The following is a 12,863-nucleotide window of genomic DNA, read 5'->3' on the forward strand; positions in this document are numbered from 1 at the left end:
TTCAACGAGTCCCTGGCGAAGTCTGTGGTCCCCACATGCTTCAAAAGATCCACCATCATCCCTGTGCCCAAGAACAGCAAACCCTCATCCCTGAACGATTACCGGCCAGTTGCACTGACCTCGGTAGTAATGAAGGTGTTTGAGAGGCTGCTGAAGAACATCATCTCCTCCTCCATCCCAGACACCACAGATCCGCTGCAGTTCGCCTACAGATCCAACAGATCCACAGAGGATGCCATCGCCCACGTCCTACACACCACTCTCAGCCATGTGGACAAGAAACAGGGTAACTATGTGCGAATGCTGTTTGTTGATTACAGTTCAGCGTTTAACACAATAGTGCCCTGCAGACTGTTCACAAAGCTGAGGGATCTGGGACTTAACAGCCGTCTGTGTGCATGGGTGTTGGACTTCCTCACTGGCAGAACTCAGGTGGTGAGGGTGGGCAGGTGCTTCTCCAACAGCATCACCATCAACACAGGAGCACCTCAGGGATGTGTCCTCTCGCCACTGTTCTACTCCCTCTACACTTCAGACTGTGTGGCCACCCATGGCTCCAACACCATTGTGAAGTTTGCTGACGACACAGTGGTGTTGGGTGCCATCTCCAACAACGATGAGACGGCCTACATGGATGAAGTGAAGAATCTGGCATCGTGGTGCCAGGACAACCACCTCCAGCTGAACGTCAGCAAGACCAAGGAGCTGGTGGTGGACTTCAGAAGGGGTCAGCATAGAGACTACAAGCCCATTATCATCAATGGAGCTCCAGTGGAGAGGGTGCAGTCCTTCAAGTATCTTGGTGTCCACATCTCCTCAGACCTGACATGGGCTGCCCACATTCAGGTCCAGACCAAAAAGGCTAGGCAGCGCCTGTATCACCTACGACAACTGAGGAAGTTCAGGGTCTCTCCAAAGATCCTCAGGATTTTCTATACAGGCGCTGTGGAGAGCATCCTCACACAGAACATGACATCGTGGTTTGGGAACAGCTGTGTGAAGGACCAAAAAGCTCTCCAGAGACTGATCCGTACAGCAGAACGCTGCTGCAGGATTGCTCTCCCCCCGCTTCAGGACACCTACACCAGGAGATGCCGGACTAGAGTAGCGCAGATACTGAAGGACCCGTCCCATCCTGGCAACAAACTGTTCCAACTTCTGCAATCTGGTAGAAGGTTCTGCATCTTCCGGGCAAGGACAGAGAGACTCAAGAGGAGCTTCTATCCCCAAGCCATCCGTGCCCTAAACACACACACCCGCCCTCTCACATCATCTATAATTGACTGAGTCAGGACTCTTCCAGACACTAAACCAAGGCACAATGTACATTTCAATTCCTTTAATTTTAAATATGTTTATATTGTCTATCCTGTAAAATAGTCAGATGTCTATTCATATTAATGTACAGAATTCACCTGCTTGCTGCTACTACTGCACATTCACCCAATGTATATACTACATACATACATATATATATATATATATATATATATATATATATATATATATATATATATATATATATATATATACACTCAACAAAAATATAAACGCAACACCTTTGTTACTGCTCCCATTCCCCATGGGATGGACGTAGAGACCTAAAATTCATTCCAGATACACAATATAACCATCCCTCCCGAACAGAGGTCACAAATCAGTCCAAATGTGTGGTAGTGGGCACATCTGCTATATTGAGATAATCCATCCCACCTCACAGGTGTGCCACATCAGGATGCTGATCTGACATCATGAGTAGTGCACAGGTGTACCTCAGACTGCCCACAACAAAAGGCCACCCTGGAATGTGCAGTTTTTTGCGCTATTGGGGGTCTGGGGACCCAGAACCGGTCAGTATCTGGTGTGACCACCATTTGCCTCATGCAGTGCAACACATCGTCGCATGGAGTCTATCAGATTGTCAATTGTGGCGTGTGGAATGTTGGTCCACTCCACTTCAATGGCTGTGCGAGGTTGTTGGATATTCGTGGGAACTGGTACACGCTGTCGTATACGCCGGTCAAGCACATCCCGAACATGCTCAATGGGTGACATGTCCGGTGAGTATGCTGGCCATGCAAGAACTGGGACATTCTCAGCTGCCATCTGCCCTGAACAATGTGAACCATGATTCATCCGTGAAGCGCACACCTTTCCAACGTGCCAGACGCCATCGAATGTGAGCATTTGCCCACACAAGTCTGTTACGGCGACGAGCTGGAGTCAGGTCAAGACCCCGATGAGGACGACGGGCATGCAGTTGAGCGTCCCTGAGACGGTTTCTGACAGTTTGTCAGTTTGTACCAGTTCCCACGAATATCCAACAACCTCGCACAGCCATTGAAGTGGAGTGGACCAACATTCCACACGCCACAATTGACAATCTGATAGACTCCATGCGACGATGTGTTGCACTGCATGAGGCAAATGGTGGTCACACCAGATACTGACCGGTTCTGGGTCCCCAGACCCCCCATAGCGCAAAAAAATGCACATTCCAGGGTGGCCTTTTGTTGTGGGCAGTCTGAGGTACACCTGTGCACTACTCATGATGTCAGATCAGCATCCTGATGTGGCACACCTGTGAGGTGGGATGGATTATCTCAATATAGCAGATGTGCCTACTACCACACATTTGGACTGATTTGTGACCACTGTTTGGGAGGGATGGTTATATTGTGTATCTGGAATGAATTTTAGGTCTCTACGTCCATCCCATGGGGAATGGGAGCAGTGACAAAGGTGTTGCGTTTATATTTTTGTTGAGTGTATATATATATATATATATAATGTAGAGGAAAAACATTATATATATATAATGTTTTTCCTCTACACCCCCCCCCCCCCCCCCCCCCCCCCCCCCAATTTTTTTTTTTTTTTTGCACATGTCGAGGAGCGTGTCAGGCTACATTTCACTGTGTGTTATACTTGTATAACTATGCATGTGACAAATAAAGAACCTTGAACCTTGAACCTTGGAAATAGATGCCAACGCAGTTGGGGCAGGAGCGGTGCTTCTCCAGGAGGATACCCAGGGCATTGACCATCCTGTAAGTTACTTCTCTCGGAAGTTTGATAAACATCAGCTCAGGTATTCTACCATTGAAAAGGAGACCCTTGCTTTGTTGTGGGCCTTGCAACATTTTGAAGTCTATACAGAGTCAGGTCAGAGTTCAGTTCAAGTATTCACAGATCACAACCCTTTAGTTTTCCTCTCTAGAATGTATAATCACAACCAGCAACTTATGCGTTGGTCACTGATTATTCAGAATTATCCCCTCAATATCCATCACAAAAAAGGTTCAGAAAACATTGTAGCAGATGCACTCTCCCGTGCTCTTTAGAGATGTCACCAAACCTTTAGTTTGGTTCTTAAAGGGTGGGGGTGTTACGTGGAAAGAGGTGTGGCTTTGCTTTTGTGTTCTAGTTTGTGCTCTCAACAAAACAGTGAATTCTAATAAATCTTTTGATACACTGCTAGTATTAAGTAGTAAAGTTCCTTATTAAAATTCTGTCATAACTAAAATATATTAATAAATTCATTTGGTGGTGAGAAATAATAGACTGCAGTATTTATTTTTATGCATGCGGTATTGCAATGTATTTCTAGATGCTAATTAAGAGTCGTTCGTAGCAAGGGGTATGCGGCTGAGGGTGACATGTCTCAAGGGGTACGTGGCTGGAAAAAGTTTGGGAAGCACTGGTCTAGACAACCCAAAATGTGATGTCCACATATGTGGACGCCAGGTCCTAGGAGGTTAATGTTATCTGTCTGATTTCAAAGTATCTGTCGCATCTGAAACTTGCAGCTGAACTCTGCACTGGTCCAGCTTAACCAATATATCTGTGCAGCAACGCTAATACTGGGATTACCTAATTTGTAATCTTTTTAAAACCATCTGTTTAATCTTATTATATGTAAAAAGAAATAACAGAAATAAATAAACAAAAACACATTGAGCCATCTCCCAAAATAAAAGTACATGACACCCTACAGGGAGTGCAGAATTATAAGGCAAGTTGTATTTTTGAGGAATAATGTTATTATTGAACAATAACCATGTTCTCAATGAACCCAAAAAACTCATTAATATCAAAGCTGAATGTTTTTGGAAGTAGTTTTTAGTTTGTTTTTAGTTTTAGCTATTTTAGGGGGATATCTGAAATTTGCTGAAATTTGATAGCTGAAATTTGGAGGAAAACACATCGGGGATGCAGAGGTCAAGGACAGAAGAGAAGAAAAAAGGTGACGGTGAGACAGCAGAGGCTCGAAGCGAGGAGGAGGTTTAAACCGTGTCTGCCGTCTATCGTGATGGGTAATGTGCGATCGTTGGCAATTAAAATCGACGAGCTCTCAGCACTGGTACGGAGTCAGAGGGAATACCGAGAGTGTAGCCTGATGTGTTTCACCGAATCATGGCTGCACCAGGACATTCCCGATGAGAATGCTTCCGTGGAAGGCTTCCACACTGTTCGGGCGGACAGGAACAGCATCGCTAGCGGTAAGCGGAAAGGAGGTGGGCTTGCTGTTTTAGTTAACAACCGGTGGTGTAACCCTGCCAACATAACAATCAAAGAAAGGATTTGTTGCCCGGACACTGAACTGTGTGCTGTTGGACTCAGGCCGTATTATTTACCCAGGGAATTCTCTCACGTCATCTTGGTGGCTGTTTATGTACCCCCCTCTGCTAACCCCACAGCTGCATGTGACACTATCCACTCTGCCATAGCTCGGCTACAGACTCAGCACCCGAGTGCCTTTATTGTGATCTCGGGTGACTTCAACCAGGGGCGGAGCGGGGGGGTGGCTTACGGGGCTTAAGCCCGGGTTGTTTTGTCAGAAGCCCGGGGTATTTTGGAGTGTAATTTTTTCATAGTTAGATGCCTGGCTGACAACTGTATAAAACAAAAAGTACACACAATATTCGAAGCACATAGTGCACACTGTGGGAATTTACGACTGTGCGTGAATCCCCCCCTGATATTGGTATGATCCGAGCTCAGGCACTAAGCGACTGAGCGAGGGGGCGGGGGGAGCTGCTGCCCGTGAGTGCGCTGTTGGAGAGACGGAGCCAGCCATACTAAGGAGAGCTTAAGTTTGAGCAGGTACCAAAGCAAATCATTCGTACCGTACAAATAATGTAAATATGACGGTGCATCACGAAAGATTGATATGAAACTGATCACTTGACCAATATTATTTTACTTGCTCTTCAAGTGAATCAACAAATGGCGAAATGAAAAGCCGAACAAATGCTATTTTTTAGAGAGTCTTAGCTTACGTGTGTTTATTTCATATTTTCAGTTCTTACCCTCCCCGACTAAATCGGTTTCAGTTATGTACTGAAATATAAGAATGGACATTAGAGGGTTCTTTCAAAGAAAAAACTCAGGTAAATGTTATTTTATATATTATGCTTTGTATGTTGTTCAGTATATTTCTATGCAAAACAAGAGGGATTTCAGTACACAGCAGGATATTCACATTTGTAACCAGATATTTACATACACTTTAGGGAGAAAACATAAAACATTTTTACTGTACAACATCAATTTAGAGTAAACTTTTGTTTTAGATAAATATTGAAATATATTTTGAATTAGTTAAATGTCAGAATAAAGAGAGACAGAGCTGTCTATTTTTTATCACTTTCATCAAATTTAGGAGTACATGTACACTAAGTTTATTGTTAATTAGTAAGAAAACTCCAGACGATTCCATTCTGAGCTGAAGAAGCTTCTGATAGGTTAGTAGAGTCCATGTGAGTAAATTGGTGGCACAGCTGTGGATGCATATAAGGCAAAACACAGAGCCTGTTTCTGTGACATGGGAAAATCAAGAGATATCAACCAAAACACCAGGAAAAGAATCGTGGAGCTCCATAAGTGTGGCTCAGTTTGAATACAATTTGGTGCCATTTGCAATTAAAAAACACAGACAGTTTCTCTCTTTACTCTTAAAGTTAACAAATATGTTTTTATATTTATCAATCTAAAAAAATAAACATTTAGTCTGATTTGATGTTACAATTAAAAAAGTGTTTGTGTTTTGATCTGAAGAGTGTGTGTAAATATCTGATTTCAACTTTATATTTGATGATTGTCAGCACAAAGAGGGAGAGAGAGGAACAGAGAGGGAGAGAGGAGAATAAGGACAGAACAGAGATGAACAAGAGCAGGTGAGACACACATGTTAGTCAAATGGTTGCTTACTAAAAGTATCACTGTATCATAGGTACTCATGTATCTCGTACCTAGTGTTTCTTTTTAGGTTTGCTATTTTTCAAATTCTATATTTATTAAGTTCTGCAGGCTTGTTTGCACAACAAGGCTAAATAATTATATAAACTTTTCTCAATCTAAATATTGTACTTTGGTAGAATTAAATAAATAAGTGTAGTGCAGGTCTATGATGATTTTTAGTGCTACTATCATCTAGTTCTGATTGTGGTTATGTCTTGGTTAAGTCCTCAGTAATCCTGCTTTTGAACTGTTGTAGTCCTGTTTTAATTCTGGATCAGTTCTGGGTCTGGTTGAATTGGGGTTTAGTCCCTGTGTCTTGATACAGCCCCGACTTCGTTCTGTCTTGCTGCTCAATTAAAAAACTAGTTTAAGGTGTCCTGCATGTGTGATATATATATTTCCCTATATGAAGTCATTCTTTTTTGAACAAAACTCAAAACAGAGCCTATTAATCTTTCAGTCATTTCTACACCCCCCCCCCCCCCCCTCAAAAAAAAAAAAAAAAATCCCACATGCATACTACTCTTTAGGGCTAAGCCCCGGGTGTTTCAAATGTCTGGCTCCTCCTCTGACTTCAACCATGTATCACTGGACAATACACTACCAACATTCAAACAATATGTGGACTGTCCCACCAGGGGAGAGAAAACTTTAGACTTACTGTATGCTAACGTCAAGGATGCATACAGCTCCTCCTCCCTCCCCCCACTTGGTAGGTCAGATCATAACCTGATTCACCTCACCCCCCGCTATGTGCCAATTGTGAGGAGGGAACCTGTGACCACCAGGACTGTCAGGAGGTGGTCAGAGGAGGCCTTAGCAGAACTACAGGGCTGTTTCGAGGTGACCGACTGGGAAACACTCTGTGAGCCTCACGCCGAGGACATCAATGGGCTTACTGAGTGTATCACAGACTACATAACTTTCTGCACCGACTCCATTGTTCCAGCTCAGACTGTTCATTGTTACCCAAATAACAAGCCGTGGGTGACTAAGGACATCAAAGCCCTCCTCAACAACAAGAAGAGGGCTTTCAGAGGGGGCAACAAAGAGGAGGTGAGGAAGATCCAGGTGTTACTAAAGGACAAGATCAGAGAGGCTAAGGACAATTACAGGAGGAAGCTGGAGTGGAAACTCCAGCAGAACAGCATGAGAGAGGTGTGGAGGGGCATGAAGACCATCACTGGATTCAGGCCAACCAACAGCAGGGGAACTGAGGGAGGTGAGAATAGAGCCAATGAGTTGAATCTGTTTTTCAATAGATTCGACACCACAGTGTCTGCTCCTACCCCCACAACCTCACCTGTAGTCAGCCTGGAATCCAGAGCCACACCACTGTGCCAGCCTCTCTCTTCACATGGCGCTGTTGCCTCCTGTGAGATTCCTGACACCCCTCCCCCACCCATCACCTTCACTCAATACCAGGTTGAGATGCAAATGAGGAGACTTCACTCAGGCAAGTCTGCTGGACCAGACGGAGTGAGTCCCCTTGTCCTCAAGACCTGTGCCCCCCAGCTGTGTGGAGTCTTTCATAAACTGTTTATGCTGAGTCTGAGTCTGCAGAGGGTCCCGGTGATGTGGAAGACATCATGCCTCGTCCCTGTACCAAAGACGCCACGTCCCAGTGGCCCCCAGGATTACAGGCCCGTGGCATTGACCTCCCACATCATGAAGACCCTGGAAAGGCTCATCCTGGACCAGCTGCGACCCATAGTAAGACCACACCTGGATCCCCTTCAGTTCGCTTATCAGCCTCGTCTCGGAACTGAGGACGCCATCATCTACCTGCTCAATCGTGTCTACACCCATCTGGACCAGCCTGCGAGCACTGTGAGGGTCATGTTTTTTGACTTTTCCAGTGCTTTCAACACCATCAGGCCGACCCTCCTGGGTGATAAGTTAGCAGCGATGCAGGTGGATGCTTCTCTGGTGTCCTGGATTGTTGATTACCTGACAGGAAGACCACAATATGTACATCTCCCACAGTGTGTGTCTGACAAGGTGATCAGCAACACAGGGGCACCACAGGGGACTGTCCTCTCCCCCTTCCTCTTCACCCTCTACACCACAGACTTCAGCCACTGCACAGAGACATGCCATCTTCAGAAGTTTTCTGATGACTCTGCGGTGGTTGGATGCATCAGCAGGGATGATGAGACAGAGTACCGGGCTGTGGTCGACTCCTTTGTCACGTGGTGTGAGCAGAATCATCTGCAGCTCAACGTGGCAAAGACCAAGGAACAGATCGTGGACTTCAGGAAGACCAGGAAACACTTGACCCCTGTTTCAATTCAGGGGGTCAGTGTTGACATTGTGGAGGACTATAAATACCTTGGAGTACACATTGACAATAAACTGGACTGGGCTAAAAACACCACAGCACTTTACAGGAAGGGCCAGAGTCGTCTCTATTTTTTGAGGCGACTGAGGTCCTTCAACATCTGCCAGAAAATGCTCAGGATTTTCTATGAGTCTGTTGTGGCCAGTGCGATCCTCTATGCTGTTGCATGCTGGGGGAGCAGGCTGAGGGTCGCAGATGCCAACAGACTTAATAAACTAATCCGTAAGGCCAGCAATGTTGTGGGGATGGAGCTGGACTCCCTCAAGGTGGTGTCGGAGAGGCGGATGCTGTCCAAGATAGAGACAATGTTGGATAACACGTCCCACCCACTCCATGACATGCTGGTCAGTCACAGGAGCACGTTCAGTGAGAGACTGAGATTACCGAAAAGCACCACTGAACGACACAGGAAATCATTCCTGCCTGTGGCCATCTCCCTGTACAACGCATCCACTTAACACACTGTTTGCTGCTACAACTACACATGTTTATTTTCCAACTATTTATTTATGAGTGACTTATGTATGTATGTATGTATATATATGTATATATTGTACTATTCTTAGTTAGTGTATTGTCTGTCTTGTCTTAATGTTGGTTTAAAATGGAGCACTGTAACAAAAAATAATTTCCCCCAGGGATCAATAAAGTATTCTGATTCTGATTCTGATTCTGATCTGTGTGTGAAGGTGACTATTACTGTGCATAATTATTAGGCAACTTAACAAAAAACAAATATATACCCATTTCAATTATTTATTTTTACCAGTGAAACCAATATAACATCTCCACATTCACAAATATACATTTCTGACATTCAAAAACAAACCAAAAACAAATCAGTGACCAATATAGCCACCTTTCTTTGCAAGGACACTCAAAAGCCTGCCATCCATGGATTCTGTCAGTGTTTTGATCTGTTCACCATCAACATTGCGTGCAGCAGCAACCACAGCCTCCCAGACACTGTTCAGAGAGGTGTACTGTTTTCCCTCCTTGTAAATCTCACATTTGATGATGGACCACAGGTTCTCAATGGGGTTCAGATCAGGTGAACAAGGTGGCCATGTCTTTAGTTTTTCTTCTTTTATACCCTTTCTTGCCAGCCACGCTGTGGAGTACTTGGACGCGTGTGATGGAGCATTGTCCTGCATGAAAATCATGTTTTTCTTGAAGGATGCAGACTTCTTCCTGTACCACTGCTTGAAGAAGGTGTCTTCCAGAAACTGGCAGTAGGACTGGGAGTTGAGCTTGACTCCATCCTCAACCCGAAAAGGCCCCACAAGCTCATCTTTGATGATACCAGCCCAAACCAGTACTCCACCTCCACCTTGCTAGCGTCTGAGTCGGACTGGAGCTCTCTGCCCATTACCAATCCAGCCACGGGCCCATTCATCTGGCCCATCAAGACTCACTCTCATTTCATCAGTCCATAAAACCTTAGAAAAATCAGTCTTGAGATATTTCTTGGCCCAATCTTGACGTTTCAGCTTGTGTGTCTTGTTCAGTGGTGGTCGTCTTTCAGCCTTTCTTACCTTGGCCATGTCTCTGAGTATTGCACACCTTGTGCTTTTGGGCACTCCAGTGATGTTGCAGCTCTGAAATATGGCCAAACTGGTGGCAAGTGGCATCTTGGCAGCTGCACGCTTGACTTTTCTCAGTTCATGGGCAGTTATTTTGCGCCTTGGTTTTTCCACACCCTGTTGACTATTTTGAATGAAACACTTGATTGTTCGATGATCACGCTTCAGAAGCTTTGCAATTTTGAGACTGCTGCATCCCTCTGCAAGATATCTCACTATTTTTGACTTTTCTGAGCATGTCAAGTCCTTCTTTTGACCCATTTTGCCAAAGGAAAGGAAGTTGCCTAATAATTATGCACACCTGATATAGGGTGTTGATGTCATTAGACCACACCCCTTCTCATTACAGAGATGCAGATCACCTAATGTGCTTAATTGGTAGTAGGCTTTCGAGCCTATACAGCTTGGAGTAAGACAACATGCATGAAGAGGATGATGTGGACAAAATACTCATTTGCCTAATAATTCTGCACTCCCTGTACTAACGTCTAAGACCCGAAGTCTTTCATGGCATGCATTTTTAATTTCTCTTTGCCATTTGGGCTGATTGGGACCTGATGAATTTAAAAACCAAGAATTACCAGATTTTTTTTTTTTTACCTGATTTTTGTTTCAGAGAAAAAATAATACCACATAAGAGGAAATTCACTTTAAATTTCGATAGAACAGTGGCAGTGTAATGTCCTCGTAAGTGGATATCAGGTCCTTGTAGAGTGAAATTTAGTATTTTGGTCTACACCAGGGGTGTCCAAACTTTTTTCACTGAGGGCCACATATATAAAAATATAGGAGGGGCTGGGCCACTTATTAGAAATTAGGTATATAACCTTAAATTTAGTGTATTAAAGTTAGAAAAAATCACTTAAAAGTGGTCGAATATGTTATATTGTTGAAAATAATTAAAGAACTGCCTTCATCACAGCTTTCCATAAATGGATCTTTATTGATTTATTCAGAAAAAGCTTTGGTAGCTCATTCTCAGAACAGCAGCCTCAGATTTCTTCTTAGACAGAAGATTTACAGTACAAAAAAAAAAAAAATAAAGAGAAAAATGGGACGGGTACATTTCAAGTTTGTTATTTAAGTTATTAGGCTTAGCAACACACCTATTAACGTTAATTTGAAACCGTTATCAACATTAACAGACTGAACTGGACTTAATAACAGGAGTGCATATAATTTTAGTAAACTATTCTGGTGAGTATCAGCTGCGCTGGGTATGTAAATCGGGCCATCCAGCTGCGGTGCTGATCATACGCCAGTCGTGCCAAAAATCCGGACAAATGTCACTTGATCAAGGAGCAGGTCTGCATCAGATGAGAGAAGCTGACTTTGCGTGTGCGTGCGCTGTGCACAGCGGTGTGTACTCTGTGTGTTAAGAAGAAAAACACATATAAGAAAGTGGTGCGCAAAAGCAGGGTAGTGACAGAATTGATGCGCATTATTGATATTTGAAGCATGTGTACCTGCACATTAACACACGGGTACTGTGGAAAATATTTTTTACTCACCTAAAGTGCTCGTGCTCTCGTCCACTCCCCGCAAAAAAAAAGCAGCTGTGCGGTGTCTGTGGCATCGGTGCTCTCATTGCATGCGATGGAGTAAAAATCAAAAGCACAGCTTTATCAGACAGTTGCAGTTTAATGTTGGCTGAAAAGTCTTCAATGCGTCGCACAACTGGATTTCTGGACATGCTGATGTTGTTGAAGTCCTGCACCTTTTCCGGGCACATTATTTCGGTGATTTTAACGAGGCAGTGTTTTATGAGGTCTCCATCTGAAAAAGGCTTGCCATGTCTTGCAATGAGTTGGGCGACCTCATAGCTGGCTATTGTAGCCTTTTCCTGGACCTTTTGAGCACGAAAATAATACTGTTGCTGACCCCGCAGGAGAGCTACCCTTTGCTTTAATTTCTGCTCTCGCTCAGCACCACTGTAGGATGCATAGGCCTGATGTTTGGTTTCATAATGACGTCGTACATTATACACTTTCATAACTGCCATAGTTTCACTGAAGAAATATTCAGTCTCCCACCATGTCTGAAATTTTCTGCATTCACTTTTCTACCTTTCGCTTCTTTGGTTCTGCCATGTTTAGTATCGTGGGGTAAATTTCTTCTGTGATTGTCCTTTTTGGTGGAGCAACTGCCTTGATCAACAGTAGCTCCCCCTGGTGTTAAAACTAAGAAGTGCAATACACTCAAGCAAAAGTTGAAGTGCAGGCCATATTCTATTCTACTTATAAAATTACTTGCGGGCCAATTAAAAATGGATCGCGGGCCGATCGATGTCACTGATCAATTAGTGACATCATATCCCCACAATTAGTTGTAACCAAATGAAGGGCTGTTTTTTTTGTGTAAAATTGTGTAAAATTGTTAATATAACCTCCAGAGTCAGATTTCGTGAAGAGATTGACTTCACAAACCGTTTAGTTGAGTGAATGAGTTTAAGTGGAAGAATGATTTTATTCCGGTTTCCTTGTTTAGACTGTGTCATTTAGTCTACCCTGTTGTCTCAGTGGTAAAGGTTAATGAGATTTAGATGTGAATGGAATTCTGTATAAAGCAGGTGAGATTTTGACTGCCAGGTCTTATGTTTTGCGAGACAATTGTTGAAAGGCAACGCCAGAAAATAAAGGACACTTGAACGAAACTTGATGCAGTTGATTGCAACAGGATGTCAGTGGCCACAAGAA

Source organism: Astatotilapia calliptera, chromosome 22, assembly GCF_900246225.1.
Source record: "Astatotilapia calliptera chromosome 22, fAstCal1.2, whole genome shotgun sequence".
In the NCBI taxonomy this organism is placed as follows: Eukaryota; Metazoa; Chordata; class Actinopteri; order Cichliformes; family Cichlidae; genus Astatotilapia; species Astatotilapia calliptera.